The following is a 19,137-nucleotide window of genomic DNA, read 5'->3' as shown; positions in this document are numbered from 1 at the left end:
TAATAAAATTAAAGACACTGTCAGTGATTTATTTATAATTCAAGGCACACTTAACCAGCATGGCTACCACAGCATTCTGCAGCAGTATGCCATCCCATCTGGTTTGCACTTAGTGGGACGATCATTTGTTTTCCAACAGGACCATGACCCAACACACATCCAGGCTGTGTAAGGGCTATTTGACCAAGAAAAAATGTGACGGAGTGTTGGCTCCCAAGTGGCGCAGCAGTCCAAGGCACTGCATCTCAGTGCTGGAGGCGTCACTACAGACCCTGGTTTGATCCTGGGCTGTATCACAACCGGCCGTGATCTGGAGTCCCATAGTTCGGCGCACAATTGGCACCCGGTATCATCTGGGTTAGGGGAGGGTTTGGCCGGGGTTGTAAAATAAGAATCTGTTTTTAACTGACTTGCCTAGTTAAATAAAGGTTAAATAATATACATATATCAGATCATCTGGCCTCCACAATCACCCGACCTCAACCCAATTGAGATGGTTTGGGATGAGTTGGACCGCAGAGTGAAGGAAAAGCAGCCAACAAGTGCTCAGCATATGTGGGAACTCCTTCAAAAAGTGTTGGAAAAGCATTCCAGGTGAAGCTGGTTGAGAGAATGCCAAGAGTGTGCAAAGCTGACATCAAGGCTGAAGGTGCTAACTTTTAAGAACCTAAAATATAAAATATATTTAGATTTGTTTAACACTTTTTTGTTTAGTACATGATTACATATGTGTTATTTCATAGTTCTTTTCTACAATGTGGAAAATAGTAAAAATAAAGAAAAACCCTTGAATGAGTAGGTGTGGTACTGTATATGGAAAGAACACATGAATAAAGAGGGTGAGGGGGTTGAAAGAAGGACAAAAACAAAGAAACAGAAATAAATTTGCTAGACAAAAATGTATGTTTGAATCATAAAACATTTATCACATATATGGAGAGAACACGTGAATATAGAGGGTGAGGGATTTGATCGAGCGACAAAAACAGAGAGACAGAAACATAGCTGTGTGAAGATGTTTGGGGGTGGGAGTGCCAACAGGGCCCGTATAGGACTAGTAAAATACCATAGCACTACTTTTGTGGAAAGGTTTTTGATTATAGGCTAGATAGTGAGGGGGTTGAAGGAGGGACATAAACAACAGAAACAGAAAAACATTACCGTTAAAGAGAGCGAAACAGGGTAAGAGAGCATTGAGGGAGAGAGTGCGTACATTCTGTTTCTTCTGGAACACTGTACTATACAGTGAATGACGTGCGTTCTCTGTAAACATGTATGTATTTACAGCTTGCTGTGAGTCAGCATTGACTTTTTTACCCCTTTTTCTCCCAAATTGGTAATTACAGTCTTGTCCCATAACTGCAACTCCCGTAAGGGCTCAGGAGAGGCAAAGGTCGAGAGCCAATGCGCCACTGTGTCAGAGTGAATGCGCCCGGCCCGCCACAGGAGTCGCTAAAGCGCGATGGACAAGGACATCCCGGCCGGCCAAACCCTCCCCTAACCCGGACGACGCTGGGCCAATTGTTCGTCGCCTCATCGAACCCGGATCTGTAGTGACGCCTCAAGCACTGCAGTGCCTTAGACCGCTGCGCCACTCGGGAGGCCCAAGATTTACTTTTTCAGTTTGTGGATTTTAACAATTTCCTAAATAACCAATACAAATGGTTTAAGTCACTGTTATGTCAATGTTTAATAACAACAACAATCCCCACCAAAAACAATGACACAAAAGTGTGTTTTCTGTTTGTCTCAGAAAGGCCAAGCCAGGCCAGGTTTCTCTTGGTGATTACCAGTATCGTAGCTATAAGCCCTCTCCTCAGTATTTTACTAGTCCTCTCCCCACCAAACTCCACCAGACTTCCAAGGAGGTGGGGAACACTGATGACCAGTACGTCCTGATGAGCCCTCAAGGCCATCAGTCGATAGGTGGGGAGTCAGATGACTACTACTCAGTGATGACCAATGCGGCCACGCTCAACTCCTCGGTGCCCTCGGCCATCAGACAGAGCCGGGGGACTGAGAGCCTGACGTCCCACCGGGGGAAGATGGGGCGACCCAACCGGCTGTCTCTCGACAGCTTTAGGATCCTGCCCAGCATGAACGAGCACCTCTTGCCCGGGGAACCCAGGAGTCCGGGCGAGTATATCAACATAGACTTCAGTGAGAGCACCAAGTACTCCTCGCCGTCAGCATCCAATGAGAGTCAGGAGTTGTCTCTGGGCTCCATCGGCAGCCAGCCAAGGTCCCCTCTCTCCGACTACGTGAACCTGCACCACATTGTCTCGCACTCACCCAAGGCCAGAGACACCCCTGCTGGACGGTTGGACACGGTCCCTGAGTCATCCCTGTGCCCTTGTCTGGATGGGGAGGCAGTGTACCATCTCCGATCGAAGAGGTTATCCTAGTGCCCCCAGAGAGGCAAGGATGAGTACACCGAGATGACATTTGGCCAACATGCCTCCCCAGTTCGTCCCTCAGACCTCAGCAAGGTACACTCAGTACTCTAGCCATAATGTCAGTTATAAATACATTATTCAGCAAAGTTATTTGTCTAGTTATAGAAAAGCATTTCAAACTATGAATAGGATTAAGATTCCCCTGGCACGGCAGGCACTTTATGTTGTGTTTGAAAGTGTATTAAGTTCAAGTGGATTGAGTTCATGATAAGTATAAAATATTTTCTATATCGCATCTATCTATGGATGTTTTGTAATAGACCATGTACTGTAATACATATTAACTCTGTTTATTATCTTCAACCCCAGTGCCAGAGAGAAGAGGCTATCCCTGGGTGAGCAGGGCCTCCCTGTCGGCATTGGGGTGTTCCTCCTTGGCGCCGTCAACCCCGTGGATCCTGACAGGGCCGCTAAGGTGATCCGGGCCGACCCCAATGGGCGCAGGCGGCACAGCTCCGAAACCTTCTCCTCTGCGGCTACCGTCACCCCTGTGTTCCCCTCGTTCGCCCATGGGAATGCCAAACGCCATAGCTCGGTGGAGAACCTGTCGATACGGAGCAGCGAGGGCTCAGACGAGGAGTGTGACAGCCCCATGAGTAGAGAGACCTCTGCAGGCTTCCAGAATGGACTGAACTATATTGCCCTGAACCTAATGGAGAACCGGGACAGGGACCTGGAGGGACCTTGTTGCGAAGACCTGCCCACGGTCAGCTTTAAGCCGGCCACCAGCTGCAAGGGAGCCCTCCATGGATTACACGTCACGCCGTACGTCTGTTTGGGGTTCAAGGAGGCGGCGACCACTGTCAAAGGTGAGTGATGCTCCTGTTTGTGTGTGTGTGTGTGTTTTAACTGCCCATTTCATGGCTGGTCAGAGTTTGTAAAGGTAGGGTTAGAGGTCTGCTGTGGTCATATACTTAAGGCAATGTTGCTGAAAACAACTTTGTCCATACTTTATATGAAGAAACATGATGATAATTAAATCAACACATTTTTAGAAATGGGAGAAAATAATTTAAATGCTTGTTGACTGGCTGCCTTAGAGACTATGAGACTTTGATGGTATGTTTGGGGTGAAAAATGTGTCCAACTCTATGGTGATCATGGACATTTTAGTTTATGGCTTCCCTCATTTATACTGGAGGGTGCTGTCACTGTCAACAACAATAAGGGGTTTATATTGCATGAGAGGAAAACCTGAATGAAGGACTGGCAATGAGATAATTAAAAATTAATGTTATTTCAGTTAGTACAGCATAGGCCCCCTCCTACTACTCTTCAGCTTGCTATTCTGCCAAGTGTATTGTGATAGACGAGATAATGAAAAACACATCTTTCGAAATGGACACGTTGAGATTATTTGCTGTGGCGGCCTTGAATTTCTAATGTTTACCACCGAAGATGCGTAGGTGGTACATGTATTCAAAACGGACCTGCTGCGTGACGAATGTTGGACTTTTGAAACCACTGAAGAAAACAAGTGGTGGGTGGTTACGTAGGCACCATGACACTACAGGACAAAATTGATTTTGGGCACCAGCCATTTTATAAAACAAGTGAGAAGTGTTTATTCTCTGTGTCATACTAATTATATTAGAAAAGACACATGAGCGAATATGGTTGATCGAATTACACACTGATATTACGCTCAGTGCGCAGGCGAGGTGTATACATGGACAGTGAAGAACGAAGGGTTTAAATAATGTCAATATAGATTAATGTCGATATAATGGCTTGTTTACATTAAACTTACATTGATCTCCTATTGAGAAGCAAATGTTTATAGCAATTATCATTGCATTACATGTTTAATACATTGCGCAATGGCATCACCTTTAGGCTTGGGTGGTATACCATATACCAGGGTATTTGTAAATAGCCACAGAATGGTTTTTCATTACCGTCAATACTGTTTAAACAATTTCTTGTAATAAAAAAAAAAAAAGTGAATATTTGTAGCTACTTTTTAAGTAAATACCTGCAGTCAACTTGTGCAATACATTAGGAGATACAGAACATTGCATTCTTAATTTCACAAGCTACATTTTTATGAAGCTTATGGTAGTACCCAGTCACGTGGTGTTTCACTACAAGTATGGAGTCATAACAATGTGAACGAGTGTAAGCATCTTCTGACAGGTGGTTGGTTTCATCAGGTCTCTGGCAGCTTTGTGTTCTCGGGGAAACCCGATAACCAAGGTGGGATCCAGACAGGAGGAGTCTGAATGTAGACGCCTTCTGATAGTGTCTGAAGGTCACAACACTCAAAACAGGTTTTAACACACCTTACAGTTTATCATAACATAGTTTATTAACCCTTTAAACGATATAAGGCCTTGGTTTAACCTTCTTCAGAACCACACATGCCGAGATCATCCATTCACCTACTCTGCATCTCACAAAGACACAGTGGTTGGAACCAAAAATCGCAAATATGAACTTATCAGGACAGATTTCCATCGGTCTAATGTCCATTGCTCGTGTTTCTTGACCCCAGCAAGTCCCTTCTTCTTATTGGTGTCCTTTAGTAATGGTTTCTTTGCAGCAATTCAACCATGAAGGCCTGATTCACGTAATCTCCTCTGAACAGTTGATGTGTCTGTTACTTGAACTCTGAAGCATTTATTTGGGCTGTAATCTGAGGTGCAGTTAACTCTAATGAACGTATCCTCTGCAGCAGAGGTAACTCTAGGTCTTCCTTTCCTGTGGCGGTCCTCATGAGAGCCAGTTTCATTATAGCGCTTGATGATTTTTGCGACTGCACTTGAAGAAACTTTCAAAGTTCTTAATTTTCCGTATTGACTTACCTTCATGTCTTAAGGTAATGATAGACTGTCGTTTTTCTTTGCTTATTTGAGCTGTTCTTGTCATTATATGGACTTGGTCTTTTACCAAATAGGGCAATCTTCTGTATACCCTCCTACCTTATCACAACACAACTGATTGGCTCAAATGCATTTAGAAAGAAAGAAATTCCACAAAATGAACTTTTAACAAGGCACATGTTTTAATTGAAATGCATTCCAGATGACTACCACATGAAGCTGGTTGAGAGAATGCCAAGAGTGTGCAAAGCTGTCATCAAGGCATAGGGTGGCTACTTTGAAGAATCTCAAATGTAAAATATATTGGTTACTACATGAATCCATGTGTTATTTTATAGTTTTGATGTCCTCACTAGTATTCTACAATGTGGAAAATAGTACAAATAAAGACAAACCCTTGAATGAGTAGGTGTGTCCAAACTTTTGACTGGTACTGTACATCTACTGTAATAACACTTTTCACGTTATTCATTCATAAATACTCACCTGCAGAACTTGTATGCAACTCCTTCAGAGATCTGTTTAGGAAAGTGCTGTGAGAATGCTGTACTCAAAGTAGGGATCCAGCCTAAGAAAGCTAGAACATCTTGTCAGTGTTTTTATGACACATCAGCCCTAGGCACTGCCTGTTCCTTCCATGCCTCAGTCAGAAAAGCAGACGGGCAATAAAACATGCTGCAGCCCCAAACACGCGCCACTAAATCATCCAAGGCATATCCCAGGTCCATCTGACTGTCCTGGTGCCACTGTCAGTTTTCTGGCCCAGAATAGTCCCTGTGGTGGCTATAAACAAACCAATGTTCCAGTCTCGGGGGCAAGGCACACGGAGTCAGTGTTTTGGCAGTCATTCACTCATTGTACCTTGTAAACATTGAGGTGCAGGAGACTTTTTGACAGGTGAGTTTTTTTTAGTTGCTTGCACTTTTATCAAACAGTGTGTTTGAAAGAGAGAGCGAGAGCGTATGTGACTGTTTCTCTGTGTGTGAGGCCTCATCCATGTGCGGGTCCCTTGGAGAAGGCATCCACGCCAATGTCTTTCATGTAGTCGCTCCGCAGGTCAGAATAACAAGTGAGCTCGTTGTTTACTAGACGCCAGGTAATGACGAAGTGTCACGTTCGGAATTCCTGTCTGTGTTGCAAAGGCTGCTGGGAGGAACTGGTCAACTGAACATACATTATTATCCTAAACTCCCTAGTCCATGCTGATGATAAGCATACGCCACCCAGGCCTCCCGGGTGGCGCAGTGGTTAAGGGCGCTGTACTGCAGCGCCAGCTGTGCCACCAGAGACAACCGGCCGCGACCGGGAGGTCCGTGGGGCGACGCACAATTGGCCTAGCGTCGTTCGTGTTAGGGAGGGTTTGGCCGGTAGGGAAATCCTTGTCTCATCGCGCACCAGCGACTCCTGTGGCGGGCCGGGCGCAGTGCGCGCTAACCAGGGTTGCCAGGTGTACGGTGTTTCCTCCGACACATTGGTGCGGCTGGCTTCCGGGTTGGATGGCGCTGTGTTAAGAAGCAGTGCGGCTTGGACGCATGACTTTCAACCTTCGTCTCTCCCAAGCCCGTACGGGAGTTGTAGCGATGAGACAATATAGTAGCTACTAAACAATTGGATACCACGAAATTGGGGAGAAAAAGGGGTAAATAAAAAAAAATAAAAAAAAAATTATAAAAAAATTTAAAAAAGATAAGCATACTCATAATTCTTGAAAATATGAAGAGCGGTACTCTGGAATATATTGTGTTGGGTTGCCCCAAACATAACACTTTGTATTCAGGACAATTTTTTTGCAGTTTTACTTTAAGATGCCTGCTTTGAAATATTTGTATTCTGTGCAGGCATCCTTCTTTTCACTCTGTCATTTAGGTTAGTATTGTGGAGTAACTACAATCCATCCTCAGTGTTCTCCTATCACAGACATTAAACTCTGTAACTGTTTTAGTCACCATTGGCCTCATGGTGAAATCCCTGAGTAGTTTTCTTCCTCTACGGCAAGTTAGGAGGGGCGCAGGTATCTTTGTAGTGACTGGGTGTTGGAGACATTGGAAAACCTCCTTGGTCTTTGTGTTTCAATCTATGTTTTGAAATTCACTGCTCGACTGAGGGGCCTTACAATTATATGTATGTGTGGAGATGAGGTAGTCATTCAAAAATCATGTTAAACACTATTATTTCACAGTCCATGCAACTTATTATGTGACTTCTTATGCACATTTTGCCGAAACAACGAGGATAAATACTTATTGACTCAAGACATTTCAGCTTTTATTATTTTGTAAAAATGTCCAAAAACAATTATATTTTGACATTATTGGGTATAGGCCAGTGACCCAAAATCTCAATTTAATCAATTTTAAATGTATGCTATAACAAAACAAAATGTGGAAAAATAACTTGTGGAAGAACTTGACTGGCCTGCACAACCCCATCGAACACGTTTTGGGATGAATTGGAACGCCGACTGTGAGCCAGGCCTAATTTCCCAACATCAGTGCCCGATCTCACTAATGCTCTTGTGGCTGAATGGAAGCGAGTCCACTCAACAATGTTCCAACATGTAGTGGAAAGCCTTCCCAGAAGAGTGGAGGCTGTTCTAGCAACAAAAGGGGAACCAATTCCATATTATTGCCCATGATTTTGGAATGAGATGTTCGACGAGCAGGTGTTCACATATCTTCGGTGACTTCTTGCTAGTCAGAGGCCTAATACGGTGTCTATCTTTAACTTCAAAGCCACACATTGAGGGAGAGAGACATGGCAGTTTTGCTAGGTACAAAGTACCAACTCAGCCATCCCAGGTATTTAGAGCCTCCGACACCATGTGCGTCTGCCTGAAATGCCAACACAGGGTTGTTTACGGATAAACGGCGCCCCTCAGACAGACTCCCGAACTTCCCCCTCCGTCACTATCAATCAGTCAAAGGACTTGGGCCTCGGCGGTGACATTGTTGATGGATAGATATTTTGTGTGATTATCCAGATGACAGTTGGTTGCATAAATAGAGAGGTCACAGAACAGTCACTGTGTTTGTTTAATTTCTACCTTATCGGCAGGCCAGGGCACGTGGGCACCAACTCTGTTTACCTCTGTGTACTAATGTATGCTAATGTAAATCCTATCACAATGACCTGAGAGTGTGCTAATGTGAGCTAACCCCATGACCTGGGTGCTCATCGTAGGTGAACAAGGTGTTCAGAGATTAATAGAAGTGGCAGGCAGAGGTTTAGGGATGTCTCTTCCTCTCTGGAGACTAATAGCCTTTTATCTGTTCAGGTCTGTCTTGTTTTTCAATCCCCCTCTCTCTCATTTGACATCACTCTCTGTGATTTGACGTCAGGTGTTTTGCCCTAATGGCTGGCAGCAACGAGGGTAAACACCCAGAGTGTTTTTGTGTGCGGACACACACACGTGCGGACACACACTTGGGCCTCCTTGAGAGGAGAGTGAGTGCTCCTATGAGCGGCGCTTGGTGAAAACTGCAAACTCTTCTTGAGTGATGGCAGATGGCTCTGCATCCGGGAGGAAGGGGGGGTAATGCACCTGCCATGCACCACTATCTCCCTGTCAACCCCTACCTTTGTCCCCTCCTCCACCCCCACTACCTCCACCTTATTACCGATGGACCACAAGCATGTAGCACACGTGGCTCTGTCCCAAATTGCACCCTTATATGATACACTACTTTTTGACAGAGTGCAATTGGCCCTGTCAAAAGTAGTGCACTACATAGAGAATAGGGTGTTATTTGGGACACAGACACAAGAGCAGCAGTCACTGGTGAGTACTGGACAGTGCGTTGCACGCCAGTCATGTCAGGCTAGCACCACCCACTACTATACATGAATGACTAAACACTAGGGCTGGACATATAGAAAATAAATTATCACTATATATATATATATATATATATATATATATACAGTGCCTTGCGAAAGTATTCGGCCCCCTTGAACTTTGCGACCTTTTGCCACATTTCAGGCTTCAAACATAAAGATATAAAACTGTATTTTTTTGTGAAGAATCAACAATAAGTGGGACACAATCATGAAGTGGAACGACATTTATTGGATATTTCAAACTTTTTTAACAAAACAAAAACTGAAAAATTGGGCGTGCAAAATTATTCAGCCCCTTTACTTTCAGTGCAGCAAACTCTCTCCAGAAGTTCAGTGAGGATCCCTGAATGATCCAATGTTGACCTAAATGACTAATGATGATAAATACAATCATCCTGTGTGTAATCAAGTCTCCGTATAAATGCACCTGCACTGTGATAGTCTCAGAGGTCCGTTAAAAGCGCAGAGAGCATCATGAAGAACAAGGAACACACCAGGCAGGTCCGAGATACTGTTGTGAAGAAATTTAAAGCCGGATTTGGATACAAAAAGATTTCCCAAGCTTTAAACATCCCAAGGAGCACTGTGCAAGCGATAATATTGAAATGGAAGGAGTATCAGACCACTGCAAATCTACCAAGACCTGGCCGTCCCTCTAAACTTTCAGCTCATACAAGGAGAAGACTGATCAGAGATGCAGCCAAGAGGCCCATGATCACTCTGGATGAACTGCAGAGATCTACAGCTGAGGTGGGAGACTCTGTCCATAGGACAACAATCAGTCGTATATTGCACAAATCTGGCCTTTATGGAAGAGTGGCAAGAAAGCCATTTCTTAAAGATATCCATAAAAAGTGTTGTTTAAAGTTTGCCACAAGCCACCTGGGAGACACACCAAACATGTGGAAGAAGGTGCTCTGGTCAGATGAAACCAAAATTGAACTTTTTGGCAACAATGCAAAACATTATGTTTGGCGTAAAAGCAACACAGCTGAACACACCATCCCCACTGTCAAACATGGTGGTGGCAGCATCATGGTTTGGGCCTGCTTTTCTTCAGCAGGGACAGGGAAGATGGTTAAAATTGATGGGAAGATGGATGGAGCCAAATACAGGACCATTCTGGAAGAAAACCTGATGGAGTCTGCAAAAGACCTGAGACTCGGACGGAGATTTGTCTTCCAACAAGACAATGATCCAAAACATAAAGCAAAATCTACAATGGAATGGTTCAAAAATAAACATATCCAGGTGTTAGAATGGCCAAGTCAAAGTCCAGACCTGAATCCAATCGAGAATCTGTGGAAAGAACTGAAAACTGCTGTTCACAAATGCTCTCCATCCAACCTCACTGAGCTCGAGCTGTTTTGCAAGGAGGAATGGGAAAAAATGTCAGTCTCTCGATGTGCAAAACTGATAGAGACATACCCCAAGCGACTTACAGCTGTAATCGCAGCAAAAGGTGGCGCTACAAAGTATTAACTTAAGGGGGCTGAATAATTTTGCACGGCCAATTTTTCAGTTTTTGATTTGTTAAAAAAGTTTGAAATATCCAATAAATGTCGTTCCACTTCATGATTGTGTCCCACTTGTTGTTGATTCTTCACAAAAAAATACAGTTTTATATCTTTATGTTTGAAGCCTGAAATGTGGCAAAAGGTTGCAAAGTTCAAGGGGGCCGAATACTTTCGCAAGGCACTGTATATACACAGACACACACACACACACACACACAGTGGGGCAAAAAAGTATTTAGTCAGCCACCAATTGTGCAAGTTCTCCCACTTAAAAAGATGAGTATTTGAAAATAAGTATTTGGTCACCTACAAACAAGCAGGATTTCTGGCTGTCACTTACCTGTAACTTCTTCTTTAAGAGGCTCCTCTTTCCTCCACTCGTTACCTGTATTAATTGCACCTGTTTGAACTTATCAGTATATTGTGGACACCTGTCCACAATCTCAAACAATCACACTCCAAACTCCACTATGGCCAAGACCAAAGAGCTGTCAAAGGACACCAGAAACAAATTGTAGACCTGCACCAGGCTGGGAAGACTGAATCTGCAATAGGTAAGCAGCTTGGTTTGAAGAAATCAACTGTGGGAGCAATTATTAGGAAATGGAAGACATACAAGACCACTGATAATCTCCCTCGATCTGGGCTCCACGCAAGATCTCACCCCGTGGGGTCAAAATGATCACAAGAACGGTGAGCAAAAATCCCAGAACCACACAGGGGGACCTAGTGAATGACCTGCAGAGAGCTGGGACCAAAGTAACAAAGCCTACCATCAGTAACACACTACGCCGCCAGGGACTCAAATCAAGACGTGTCCCCCTGCTTAAGCCAGTACATGTCCAGGCCCGTCTGAAGTTTGCTAGAGAGCATTTGGATGATCCAGAAGAAGATTGGGAGAATGTCATATGGTCAGATGAAACTAAAATATAACTTTTTGGTAAAAACTCAACTCGTCGTGTTTGGAGGATGCTGAGTTGCATCCAAAGAACACCATACCTACTGTGAAGCATGGGGGTGGAAACATCATGCTTTTTGGGCTGTTTTTCTGCAAAGGGATCAGGACGACTGATCCGTGTAAAGGAAATAATAAATGGGGCCATGTATCGTGAGATTTTGAGTGAAAACCTCCTTCCATCAGCAAGGGCATTGAAGATGAAACGTGGCTGGGTCTTTCAGCATGACAATGATCCCAAACACACCGCCCAGGCAACGAAGGAGTGGTTTTGTAAGAAGCATTTCAAGGTCCTGGAGTGGCCGAGCCAGTCTCCAGATCTCAACACTATAGAAAATCTTTGGAGGGAGTTGAAAGTCCGCGTTGCCCAGCAACAGCCCCAAAACATCACTGCTCTAGAGGAGATCTGCATTTAGGAATGGGCCAAAATTCCAGCAACAGTGAGTGAAAACCTTGTGAAGACTTACAGAAAACGTTTGATCTCTGTCATTGCCAACACAGGGTATAACAAAGTATTGAGAAACTTTTGTTATTGACCAAATACTTATTTTCCACCATAATTTGCAAATAAATTCATTAAAAATCCTACAATGTGATTTTCTGGATTTTTTCTCATTTTGTCTGTCATAGTTGAAGTGCACCTATGATGAAAATTACAGGCCTCATCTTTTTAAGTGGGAGAACTTGCACAATTGGTGGCTGACTAAATACTTTTTTGCCCCACTGTGTGTGTGTGTGTGTATATATATATATATATATGTGTATATATATATATATATATATATATATATATATACACTTTTTTAATGTAATAACGATAATTATCACGATATTAATCAAATGTTTTAAAGGTTCATATCTGCTTCAGACTCAAGAATGCCTGAACAAACCAAAGGCTTTAATGTTTCTTATTTATTGTCAGAAGTAGAACTCACAAATAAACCGTTACAATTCATGAGTAATAAAAAATAAAATAGTGCAAGTCAATATGCATTATTACTGTTAGCCTAGTGGCACATCACAGTTGAAGTTGGGGTAGTTTCTAGAAAGACAAGTCTGTCTATGGTCTCTGGCTTTAAAGCTGCCCTATGGCAGGTCAGCTGTGCTAAAAACACATTCTGAGCGGGAGCTGGTCGCAGGAATGCACAGGTAGCGCTTTGCCAGGTGGCTGACTTTGGGAAAGTTTTTTTGGTGGATCTTCCACCAGTCCAGTGGATTGGCTTCACTGTCAGCATCAGGACACTGAAGGTAGCAGCTGAGTTCCTTTTCTACCAGCTGGATTTCAGTGAGACCTGTGGTAGTGGAGAATGGCTTTTTGAAAAAACTGCCCAGTGACTTTCTCTTTTTAGCTGGCAGTTGTGGTGAAGCAGCAGCAGCATCGTCTCCCTGTGCTGGGCTTGGGTTTTCATGTCCCTCATTGACCATCTCTGAGACAGCTCTTGCTTTTATGTGGCCCACCTTCTCCTCTTTGATGTAAATGTGTTTTAAACTGAGGGTCAACCAACGAGGCTCATCTGTGGCTAGGTCATCATATTTCTCGTTCAGATAGTCCATGACTATTGTTTTGATGGTTTGGGTGAGCTCTGTTTCACCATCATCAGGTTTCATGACCTCTGTATTGAATAGGTGTAATACTAGCTTCAGCTAAGACACACTGACATAAGACTCACCAGACAGAGCATCTGTGAATTCTAGGAGTTGGGTCAATGCCTGGTTGATGGACTCAAGAACGTCTATATCTGTATAGGTGGGAGCTAAGCGCCGGGTCTTCTTGTCACTGGACAAGACCTGTGAAATGGCTTTATCCTGCTCCAGTACTCTGCACCACCTTTTGACTTGATCCCCACTCTGTCACCAATTTGTGCTGGGGTAGGTTGTGTTCTTTTTGAGCAACTTGTCACGCCCTGGTCTTAGTATTCTGTGTTTTCTTTATTAATTTGGTCAGGCCAGGGTGTGACATGGGTTTTTTATGTGGTGTGTTTTGTCTTGGGGTTTTGTTAGGTATTAGGTTTGTGGCTTAGTGGGGGTATCTAGCATAGTCTATGGCTGTCTGGAGTGGTTCTCAATCAGAGGCAGGTGTTTATCGTTGTCTATGATTGGGAACCATATTTAGGCAGCCATATTCTTTGAGTGTTTCGTGGGTGATTGTTCCTGTCTCTGTTTGTGCACCAGTATAGGCTGTTAGGTTTTTTCGTTACGTTTATTGTTTTTGTACTGTTCGTGTTTCATCTTTATTACACATGAATAGAAACAACGCTGCATTTTGGTCCGCCTCTCTTTCAACTCAAGAAAACCGTTACACAACTGCCAGGTCTCTTCTTTTTCCATGAATAGGAAAAGGCACCTACCACTTTCTTACACACTCCAATTGCGCGATCCACCCCTTTGTCTCTACCCACTCTCTAAGAGAAATCAAGAGATTTTAATAAAATGTTAAAGTAACAATAATCCCTTTAGTTATGTACAAATGTAATATTTAACTTAATCAGTTGCTGAAAAAAATGCACATTTAGTTTCAATTTTCCAATCACTTCAAAATGCACAATTGACAAGGTTACTGACCAATGGCCAAGTGCAGATGCTGTCCAAAACATTTCAGTCTGGTCCATTTGTTGATCTGAGCGGCTTTCGCCACGTTCGCACCACTATCCGTTGTAATGCAGACCTGTCTGTCTTGACTGAGTCCCCAGAAGGCGAGAGCATCAATGAGCCCCTCTGCTTATAGCTTCCCCCATGTGGTCGTCGGGAAAGTATGATGTTTGAAGGCATTTATTTATAATATTCCACTCTTTGTCAATATAGAAAGGCTCAGACATGCGACTAGACCACAGATCGGTAGTAGTAGCAAAATACGTAATATCTGTCTTGAGCTGTTCCTCAACTTTTTCCCTACACTCGGCGTAGTTTTGGCAGTGCGGTGTGAGAGAAATGTTTGCTGCCAGGGAGCACGTACCTGCGGTCAATTAAATTGATAAGCCTCTTGAAACCTTCATTTTCAACTGTGCTAATTGGTAGCATGTCTTTAGCAATGCAATGCATAATAGCATTTGTGATGTCTTTTTGATGTTTGCTTGTAACGCTGTCAGTGTTGACTGCTTCGGGCAAACATCCCTAGATTGGCTGGTGCTTGAGGGGCGTTTATCAATATTGTGACGCAAACTCAAACTTCCTGCTTTGTTGCAAAGAGTAATTTTGCTTCAGATGGTGAAAAAGTTTTGTCGTATTACCAGACTTGGTAGCCCCCTGTCTACGGCACAATTTGCACCGAACATTGCTCTGCTCTTTGTCGGACTTCAAAAAGCCAAACCACTTCCAAATAACTGAAACAGTTGAACCCTTTTTATCAATTATTTCTTTGTTGGAAGCTGCTCCTTCTCCATGGCTATCACTGCCACTGTTTTCACCTACATCACTCATTTTTCGTGGTTAATAGTGGCTACTCCATCACTCAAGGTGCTAAGTGGTTTTTAGTGGGAGTATACCTCTCCAAGTGCATATTGTCACTTCTCTGCATGTTCCTGATGCATCACAGAGGTGAAATGGACTGCTGTACCTAATTACTCTATATCGACATTATCGAAAATTAATCTAAACGTTTTATATTGTTATTGAGGGAAGTAATTACCTCAATAATTATTGATATTGATTTATTGCCCAGCCCTACTGCACACCATGTGCTGCCTCTGTTGCTGCTGCAGGTGCAGCCCAGGGGCCAATCTAATGTCCATCAACCTGGGGAGGGGTACGGGGGGGTTGAGGTGGGGGGGGGGTGAAGCCGTAGCCAGTAGCTCACTCTCTAGCACAGCTCTCTCAGATATCCATCCTGTCCGTGACTGTGAATCAGAGCCGCGATTGGTCTTCATCTCCAGATTGCGTGTTGAATCGGATGTGATCAAAGATCATCATCATTTGTCAGTGCTGCTTTTGGTTTAGAACACCCAAATACAGTAGAATAGTGGAACATCCTGCACGCCAGATGCAGATTATTTTCGCTCTGGGCCAGGCCAAGTGTGTGTGTTACGGGTTTGTTCTTGCACAACACACTCCCCTCCCCACCTTTTACTTTCTCTCTATTGCTCAGAGAGTAGAAGTCAGGGAGCATGCTCAATGAGGCTCTGCTTTCATTGCAAAAGAAATTGAGATATTAGAGGCAGTTCGACCCTCCCTCTCCTCTCTTGATTTGTCTCCCCCTCTGCTCCCGCTCTTTTCCGCTGGCTTATTTTCTCACTCTTTCCTGCTCTTTTCCTATTCTCTCTTTCCTCTTTTGGTGTTCTTTTCTATCCTTGTAGTTTTTTTTTGCTTACTCTGTGCTAACGCTCTTTTCATGTTTCTCTCTTTCACACTCTGTTTAGTATCACACACAAACATCCCCTCCAAACACACGCACTGTTGCGTCAGAGTTTCCAGCAGGTGGCGGTTGCAGTGCAGACGCTGTGACACGGTGACTAAACTAGGCCAGGATGTTCCCGGCGCCAGATAACCCACGCGGCAGGCGTCGCCAGGCAGCACTCCCTTACATTTAGCCTCAGCCGCTGCAGCCAGGGTTAGAGTTAGAGATGAGATTACACACCGTGTGTGGCTGGGGATTAGACACCGCAGCCGTGTCCAGGTTGCTCGTTATGGAGGTGGGATGAAAGGGTGTGTGCATACACTCTCAATCTCTGTCTCTCTCTCTGCCTTAGACTCACATTAACACACACCATCTTCCAAAACCATTCACAAATTTGCTTTAGTTGTTAGCTGCACTGCAGTTCAGTTTCGGCATTGTAAACTGCCGAAGCCCACCATAGTGGCATGTGTATTATATGTGAATAAGCAGTCTATGAGATGTACAATCACTGAACAGCAACATATCAGAGCCTTTGCAGTGAGGTACAAGGCTCTCTGCCCCAACCGTGCCCTCTGTAATACGGTTTGCAGGGCCACTCTGCTCTCCTGCTCTGCTCTCCAAGCCCCCATCATCGCTGGCCGGGCCCAATTCTGGAAGACCCAGATGGCATAGAGGAGCTCCACAGCTGGTGCTTTATCCCCCTACTGCAGTACTCCTAACCCCCCTCCTCCCTCCTCAGCCCCTACAAAGCTGCTGCTGCTTGCTTGGCGTGATGGCGTCCCAAACGCATCGCCCCACTGAGCCATAATAATAATAGCCCTCCTTTTTCTTGATCTCCTTATTGTTATTGTTATGATAATCATTATTATAACAAGTAATGTCATTATCATTAGTTGGCTTAGTATAGCAACCTTGTGTAGCCACCATCGAGCTGTAGGCCTAAGTGCATCCTGTTTAGTCTTAGGCCAAAGTAAGTTATGGTATTATGTTTCAATACTTACATTACTGTAGCGTATATACTGTATCAATCATTAATTAATTAATGTTATCACACAGCATACAAGTCATTCATGATTTAAAATGCAATCAACCCTTTAGATTTAAAATAAAATAGCAAAGTGACTCTTGAATAATTAGCATAAACAATAAATAAACATGCATTTTGGAAATTGCATTCACTAATGATTGCGACTGATTTTAGACTTTGCTGTAATAAAGGCTTTACAACAAAAAAAAGACTCTCTGGTATGCTTGTAATTTATTTAGTGTTGTTTACATTGTTCCAAACAGTCAGAGAAAATATATTGTAATCAAACAGCACCTGTTTGGCAATTGGCACACATAATATGCACTCAGTGCTTGCTCCTTAACTTTTATTTTTCTTCATCTCCAGTATTTTCCATAACTAGTCAAATTTATTCCAAACGTCTGACTTCCCCTTTACCTCCTTAGCAACCTAAACATTCCCCCATTTTCGAGTTCATTTGTCAAGTCCTCTGCATCCATTTTGGTGTCACATGTGTTAACGTGTTCTGAGTTTGTTGAATTTATTGATGTGATTATGATATGCTATAGGTCAGGCCCTATTGGTCACATGCATGCGATGCATACATGTATTATATACAGAGAGCAAGGGTTGAGGGAATAGAGAATGTTTTTCCTAAACAAATGAGGGATTTCGGTAAAATACTTTTTCAGTCACAAATGGCTGTCGTTATATTGCAGCCTCAGCAACACGGACAGCGCGATAAACACTGTTGATGTTATGTTTTGGTCGCTCCAGCAGGGAGGAGAGAGGGAGACGATGGGTGCAAGTCACACAGCCACTCGCTGTGGGGTTTTTTGTAACACCGCGCAGAACGTTTGAACCCTGCACAATCAAATCAGTTGCGGTTGGACTCCCTCTAGTCGTGTGTGCACAAGAGCCGTACGACGCACACTTGCTGTTCCGGTTGTCTAGATTTTTTTTTTACCCCAACAGCTACAGATATAGGATCTTAATATGAGCTACAGCAGGAGAATAATCCTGCAGTAACAGGAAATGTGGATTATAGTTGAGCAGGAAATTTCTCCCCAACAAAAGACTGATCAAATTAAGATCCTACATCTATAATTCGGAGTGTGTTGTTCTGACACACAAACAGGCTCAACATTGTAATCTCTCCGAGGATGGAATGAATGGTAACAGGAGTCTGTTTTACATCTATCTCTCTCCAAATGTCAGATATAACTGTGGGATTTTTGGTCTATAAGAGTTGTTTGTGGTAGCAGTGGAAACTAAGAACCCTACTTTGAGGTAGTTTGACTGACATAAGATATTTCTAAGAAATCCAATAATTTCTAAGCTAATTGCAGTCTGTATTGACTCAAAGCGCTATGTAGTGCAATGATACTTAACATGCTCTTCTCTCTCTTTCGCTCTTTCATTCTTAACCCCCCCCCCCCCCCAAGACTGAACAGGACAGTGAACGATCCAAGCCCTCATCATCCATGCTCTGAGATGGACAGTCATACATTGGGGTGACCGAGACAACCTGCTGCTGTAAATAAACTCGAGAAGTAAGGCTGTGACCCAACAAACATCCCCACCACGACTAACTCCCTCGCCCATGGACGGGAATCCTAACACTGGTGCTGTCCCAGAGACTCTGTACTAAAAAGGAGGGGCCAGAGGCTCCTGTATGTGGGGGACCTCTGTATGTGTCTAGAGGCTATATTTATGGCTCTGTTTATTTGTTTTGAATTTTCCCTCTCGTTTTTGGTTTTGTCTCGTGGACTGTGAGTAGCCTGTCTGTTGACCCACAAGACAGGACATCATGTAAGGCACAGTACTTACACCCTCCTCAAAAGATTAGTCAACAACCCCCCCCCCCCAACTACACACAGCACGCATATATTATTTATTTACTTACATGAGTATGGATGGGTCGAAGTTTGTTTGTGTAAAAGCAGACACCATGATAGTTTCAGTAACACATTCGCTAGCAAACCATTTAAAATAATCCAATCCCTACCTCAGAAAGAGCAAGGCCGCATACTGAGTAATGTGTGTATATTTAGGTTGTATTTATTTTGGAATGTTTCATAAAGACCAACCCAAAGCCTACGGTCTTTACTGTGTCTTTGTTGTGCCTTACAAATACAAACAATCTGATTTATTCTTCTGCTATTAAAGTATTTTCTTAATTCTAATTTCATGCAATATGATACTATTTAAGAG

At 43.5% G+C, this 19,137-nt stretch overlaps 1 pseudogene; it reads left to right on the top strand.

Moving 5' to 3' along the window:
- Positions 1-1,404: 1,404 nt before the first annotated feature.
- Positions 1,405-18,892, top strand: LOC139372289 (insulin receptor substrate 2-like; annotated as a pseudogene).
- Positions 18,893-19,137: the final 245 nt, after the last annotated feature.

Source organism: Oncorhynchus clarkii, chromosome 18 (genome assembly GCF_045791955.1).
Source record: "Oncorhynchus clarkii lewisi isolate Uvic-CL-2024 chromosome 18, UVic_Ocla_1.0, whole genome shotgun sequence".
NCBI classification, from domain to species: Eukaryota; Metazoa; Chordata; class Actinopteri; order Salmoniformes; family Salmonidae; genus Oncorhynchus; species Oncorhynchus clarkii.
Note: the sequence above shows the minus strand (reverse complement) of the source record. Positions and strands in the feature narration are given on the sequence as shown.